This window comes from Salmo salar, unplaced genomic scaffold, assembly GCF_905237065.1.
Source record: "Salmo salar unplaced genomic scaffold, Ssal_v3.1, whole genome shotgun sequence".
Taxonomy (NCBI): Eukaryota; Metazoa; Chordata; class Actinopteri; order Salmoniformes; family Salmonidae; genus Salmo; species Salmo salar.
Window position 1 is genome coordinate 52,941 of NW_025548826.1, and position 7,260 is coordinate 60,200.

The 7,260-nt window shown below is 46.1% G+C and overlaps 1 non-coding gene across 1 annotated transcript; it reads left to right on the plus strand.

The window, feature by feature from the left end:
• The first annotated feature begins 3,012 nt into the window (after positions 1–3,012).
• Positions 3,013–3,086, plus strand: trnat-ugu (transfer RNA threonine (anticodon UGU)). The gene has a single exon. It is a non-coding gene; the product is annotated as a tRNA-Thr (tRNA).
• The last annotated feature ends 4,174 nt before the right edge of the window (positions 3,087–7,260 follow it).

The following is a 7,260-nucleotide window of genomic DNA, read 5'->3' on the forward strand; positions in this document are numbered from 1 at the left end:
CCTTTGCCACTTATGAAATGCTTGTAATTATACTTCAGTATTCCATAGTAACATCTGACAAAAATATCTAAACACACTGAAGCAGCAAACTATGTGGAAATTAATATTTGTGTCATTCTCAAAACTTTTGGCCACGACTATACATAGCCCATCTGTAAATAGCCCATCTGTAAATAGCCCATCCAATCTACCTACCTCGTCCCCATATTGTTTTTATTTACTTTGCTGCTCTTTTGCACACCAGTATCACTACTTACACATCATCATCTGCTCATCTATCTCTCCAGTGTTAATCTGATCAATTGTAATTACTTCGCTACTATGGCCTATTTATTGCCTTACCTTCTCACCTCATTTGCCCACACTGTATATAGACTTTCTTTTTTTCTACTGTATTATTGACTGTATGTTTGTTTTCCTCCATGTGTAACTCTGTTTATTCCATGTGTAACTCTGTTTATTCCATGTGTAACTCTGTTTATTCCATGTGTAACTCTGTTTATTCCATGTGTAACTCTGTTTATTCCATTGTAACTCTGTTTATTCCATGTGTAACTCTGTTTATTCCATGTGTAACTCTGTGTTGTTGTTTCTGTCGAACTGCTTTGCTTTATCTTGGCCAGGTCGCAGTTGTAAATGAGAACTTGTTCTCAACTGGCCTACCTGGTTAAATAAAGGTGGAATAAAACATTTCAAATTAAATAAAAATGTTTTACCCCACCTTACTGAATTATTGACCCCTGCCCTGACCCTGACCCTGACCATGACCCTGCCTGCTGTTCTGGTCCCTTACCCCACCTCAGTGGATCATTGACCTCTGCCTACCTTTGACCTGTCGTTTGCCTGCCCCCCCCCCTTGTTTTTGAAATAAACATTTTGTTTCTTCGACCCCCATCTGCATCTGGGTTATAGCTGTAACGTGATATTAATAACGTTTACATGTTGCTTTACTCATCGTGTATATACTGTAATCTACCGTATCGCAACGCCACTCCGACGTCGCTCATCCTAATATATATATATATATATATACTAATATATATATATATACAACCTAATATTTATATATATATACTAATATATATATATATACAACCTAATATTTATATATATATACTAATATATATAATATACAACCTAATATATATATATATATACTAATATATATAATATACAACCTAATATTTATATATATATACTAATATATATATATATATACAACCTAATATATATATATATATATACTAATATATATAATATACAACCTAATATTTATATATATATACTAATATATATATATATATACAACCTAATATATATATATATATATATATATATATATATACTAATATATATATATACAACCTAATATTTATATATATATACTAATATATATATATATACAACCTAATATTTATATATATACTAATATATATATATACAACCTAATATATATATATATATATACTAATATATATATATACAACCTAATATTTATATATATACTAATATATATATATACAACCTAATATATATATATATATATATACTAATATATATATATACAACCTAATATTTATATGTTAATTCCATTATTTTACGTTTAGATTTGTGTTGTTTTATTGTTGTGAATTGTTAGATACTACTGCACTGTTGGAGCAAGGAACACCAAGCATTTCTCTTACACCCACAATAACATCTGATAAATATGTGATTGTGGCAACTAACATTTTATTTATTAGATCCAGAGCCTCTCAAGATACAGGAGGACAGCTTCTATAAACCATTTCAGACCCAGAGTCTCTGAAGATACAGGAGGACAGCTTCTATAAACCATTTCAGACCCAGAGTCTCTGAAGATACAGGAGGACAGCTTCTATAAACCATTTCAGACCCAGAGTCTCTGAAGATACAGGACAGCTTCTATAAACCATTTCAGACCCAGAGTCTCTGAAGATACAGGAGGACAGCTTCTATAAACCATTTCAGACCCAGAGTCTCTGAAGATACAGGAGGACAGCTTCTATAAACCATTTCAGACCCAGAGTCTCTGTGTTGCTGAAGATACAGGAGGACAGCTTCTATAAACCATTTCAGACCCAGAGTCTCTGTCGCTGAGTTTGAGTCGTGGCTATGGGGGAGTAAAAGCGCATTTTACGCCGCCTGTTCTTCTAGAACCAATGGGGTTGTGATGAGAACCACAAATATTTTACTCTCTATCGACAAGGAGCTGGTATCAAACCAGAGAGAGAGACTTTAAAATCTCAGTAATATCGATATTTCAATATACGAAGCGAATATAACGCTTATGGTTGCGAGAGACTATTCATTTTTAAAAGTAGCTCAATAATGAAACCAGAAAATTGAAATATTCATTTAAAACAAACCTGTGTCGATATAGACAGAGAGATGATTGATTCATGTGATTCATCTGATTAGATTTACCTTATCGATATGGAATTACAAGTTCCCTGAAGCATGTCCGTGATTTTCCGTGTAACGGGAGCACCAACAACCTTTTGCTCTGATGTCCAGCTTTTCTATCTCCTCTTTCTCTCGATCTTCTCCTTGTACTTCCTCTCCCCTTTATTTTAATTGTTTTTAATCTTCCAGATGAAGAATAAATCCAAAGAAACAGAAGAAGACAGAACGGAAGAGAAGTGGCACCGTCACCGGGTGAGGTAGTTCGTGGGCGCCGTGGTGTTGGAGAAAATAATATCCATCAACGGTCGGCGGAGAGAAGAAGAAATAAGAAAAAATCCCCCACGCGCGTCGGTTTCTGCTGGAGCTCCGTGATGTTCTGACAAGGCAAACTTCAGCTCCACCCGGGGAGGGGGGGGGGCTGACACGTGACGCCCCGGTAGGACGGACACACACAGTCCGCAGTAGCATCACCAGTAAGATAGTATGTAATACTGACGGTATTAATGTTGTTTTAGCTGTTAATACAGTACAGTACAGATTCATCTGTAGTAGGGCAGGCTGAAGGTTCATGGTCTATATTACAGGCTATTCCCTGTAGCTCAGTTGGTAGAGCATGGTGTTTGTAACGCCAGTGGTCGTGGGTTCGATTCCCACGGGGGAACAGTACAGGACATAAAATGTATGAAATGTATGTATTCACTACTGCTAAATGACTAAAATGTAGTACCTACGTTATTGTTTTCTCTCTATGCATCTTTCACTGTAACTTATTGGATATGACTTGAGTATAGAAACAGTGTGATGAAGCTGGCCGTAGCTTGTCACATTATAAGAAAGGTTTTAAAAAACAAAACATGACTAGGACAAAATGTATTTATTTTTAAATCGTGATTTATTATTTTTTTTTAATTATGAATAAATACGTGTATATTAAAACATACAAATTCAAAATGGTTAAAACAAGGATAACAAACACACTGAACGGGTTGGGCTCTCCTACCTTTACCTGCCCCCCACCAGAACCAGCAGACCCAAACACACTGAACGGGTTGGGCTCTCCTACCTTTACCTGCCCCCCCCACCAGAACCAGCAGACCCAAACACACTGAACGGGATGAGCTCTCCTACCTTTACCTGCCCCCCACCAGAACCAGCAGACCCAAACACACTGAACGGGTTGGGCTCTCCTACCTTTACCTGCCCCCCACCAGAACCAGCAGACCCAAACACACTGAACGGGTTGGGCTCTCCTACCTTTACCTGCCCCCCACCAGAACCAGCAGACCCAAACACACTGAACGGGTTGGGCTCTCCTACCTTTACCTGCCCCCCACCAGAACCAGCAGACCCAAACACACTGAACGGGTTGGGCTCTCCTACCTTTACCTGCCCCCCACCAGAACCAGCAGACCCAAACACACTGAACGGGTTGGGCTCTCCTACCTTTACCTGCCCCCCCCACCAGAACCAGCAGACCCAAACACACTGAACGGGTTGGGCTCTCCTACCTTTACCTGCCCCCCCACCAGAACCAGCAGACCCAAACACACTGAACGGGTTGGGCTCTCCTACCTTTACCTGCCCCCCACCAGAACCAGCAGACCCAAACACACTGAACGGGATGAGCCCTCCTACCTTTACCTGCCCCCCACCAGAACCAGCAGACCCAAACACACTGAACGGGTTGGGCTCTCCTACCTTTACCTGCCCCCCCCACCAGAACCAGCAGACCCAAACACACTGAACGGGTTGGGCTCTCCTACCTTTACCTGCCCCCCCACCAGAACCAGCAGACCCAAACACACTGAACGGGTTGGGCTCTCCTACCTTTACCTGCCCCCCCACCAGAACCAGCAGACCCAAACACACTGAACGGGTTGGGCTCTCCTACCTTTACCTGCCCCCCCCACCAGAACCAGCAGACCCAAACACACTGAACGGGTTGAGCTCTCCTACCTTTACCTGCCCCCCCACCAGAACCAGCAGACCCAAACACACTGAACGGGTTGAGCTCTCCTACCTTTACCTGCCCCCCACCAGAACCAGCAGACCCAAACACACTGAACGGGTTGAGCTCTCCTACCTTTACCTGCCCCCCCACCAGAACCAGCAGACCCAAACACACTGAACGGGATGAGCTCTCCTACCTTTACCTGCCCCCCACCAGAACCAGCAGACCCAAACACACTGAACGGGTTGGGCTCTCCTACCTTTACCTGCCCCCCACCAGAACCAGCAGACCCAAACACACTGAACGGGTTGAGCTCTCCTACCTTTACCTGCCCCCCCACCAGAACCAGCAGACCCAAACACACTGAACGGGTTGGGCTCTCCTACCTTTACCTGCCCCCCCCCACCAGAACCAGCAGACCCAAACACACTGAACGGGTTGAGCTCTCCTACCTTTACCTGCCCCCCACCAGAACCAGCAGACCCAAACACACTGAACGGGTTGGGCTCTCCTACCTTTACCTGCCCCCCACCAGAACCAGCAGACCCAAACACACTGAACGGGTTGAGCTCTCCTACCTTTACCTGCCCCCCCCACCAGAACCAGCAGACCCAAACACACTGAACGGGTTGAGCTCTCCTACCTTTACCTGCCCCCCACCAGAACCAGCAGACCCAAACACACTGAACGGGTTGGGCTCTCCTACCTTTACCTGCCCCCCACCAGAACCAGCAGACCCAAACACACTGAACGGGTTGAGCTCTCCTACCTTTACCTGCCCCCCACCAGAACCAGCAGACCCAAACACACTGAACGGGTTGAGCTCTCCTACCTTTACCTGCCCCCCCACCAGAACCAGCAGACCCAAACACACTGAACGGGTTGAGCTCTCCTACCTTTACCTGCCCCCACCAGAACCAGCAGACCCAAACACACTGAACGGGTTGAGCTCTCCTACCTTTACCTGCCCCCCACCAGAACCAGCAGACCCAAACACACTGAACGGGATGAGCTCTCCTACCTTTACCTGCCCCCCACCAGAACCAGCAGACCCAAACACACTGAACGGGATGAAGCTCCTACCTTTACCTGCCCCCCCCACCAGAACCAGCAGACCCAAACACACTGAACGGGTTGGGCTCTCCTACCTTTACCTGCCCCCCACCAGAACCAGCAGACCCAAACACACTGAACGGGATGAAGCTCCTACCTTTACCTGCCCCCCACCAGAACCAGCAGACCCAAACACACTGAACGGGTTGGGCTCTCCTACCTTTACCTGCCCCCCACCAGAACCAGCAGACCCAAACACACTGAACGGGATGAAGCTCCTACCTTTACCTGCCCCCCACCAGAACCAGCAGACCCAAACACACTGAACGGGATGAGCCCTCCTACCTTTACCTGCCCCCCCCCACCAGAACCAGCAGACCCAAACACACTGAACGGGATGAGCTCTCCTACCTTTACCTGCCCCCCCACCAGAACCAGCAGACCCAAACACACTGAACGGGTTGAGCTCTCCTACCTTTACCTGCCCCCCCACCAGAACCAGCAGACCCAAACACACTGAACGGGTTGGGCTCTCCTACCTTTACCTGCCCCCCACCAGAACCAGCAGACCCAAACACACTGAACGGGATGAGCTCTCCTACCTTTACCTGCCCCCCCACCAGAACCAGCAGACCCAAACACACTGAACGGGATGAGCTCTCCTACCTTTACCTGCCCCCCCCCCACCAGAACCAGCAGACCCAAACACACTGAACGGGTTGAGCTCTCCTACCTTTACCTGCCCCCCCCACCAGAACCAGCAGACCCAAACACACTGAACGGGATGAGCTCTCCTACCTTTACCTGCCCCCCCCCAGAACCAGCAGACCCAAACACACTGAACGGGATGAGCTCTCCTACCTTTACCTGCCCCCCCCCAGAACCAGCAGACCCAAACACACTGAACGGGATGAGCTCTCCTACCTTTACCTGCCCCCCAGAACCAGCAGACCCAAACACACTGAACGGGATGAGCTCTCCTACCTTTACCTGCCCCCCAGAACCAGCAGACCCAAACACACTGAACGGGATGAGCTCTCCTACCTTTACCTGCCCCCCCCCAGAACCAGCAGACCCAAACACACTGAACGGGATGAGCTCTCCTACCTTTACCTGCCCCCCCAGAACCAGCAGACCCAAACACACTGAACGGGATGAGCTCTCCTACCTTTACCTGCCCCCAGAACCAGCAGACCCAAACACACTGAACGGGATGAGCTCTCCTACCTTTACCTGCCCCCCCAGAACCAGCAGACCCAAACACACTGAACGGGATGAGCTCTCCCTACCTTTACCTGCCCCCCCCAGAACCAGCAGACCCAAACACACTGAACGGGATGAGCTCTCCTACCTTTACCTGCCCCCCCACCAGAACCAGCAGACCCAAACACACTGAACGGGTTGAGCTCTCCTACCTTTACCTGCCCCCCCGCGGCAGAAGGAACGGCCCCGATGACTCAAGGCGGCTTCCAAGGCCTGCGATCTGGAACTGGTTTGACAACGACACGGTCAGACAGACACTTGAGAAAACTGAGGTTAATTGAAACCGTGGGGGGGGGGGGACACCGATAACAGTCTGTATTAAAAATCTAAATTTAGACTTTTTAAAATCAGAACACACACATTCGGTTTGGATCTCAGCGCTAAAACGGGAAACAAAATAAGACGTTATAAGGATGAATTGTATAACAGTTTCCTGTGTTTTTATACCCTATAATAATATTAAAGGAAAATGTCACCTAAAAAAAAACTATATTTTATTCGTTTTTTTTGGTTTCATTAGTCCAATTGTTGACATAGACCTAAAATGTCATCCTTGTCAGCAATCAAGT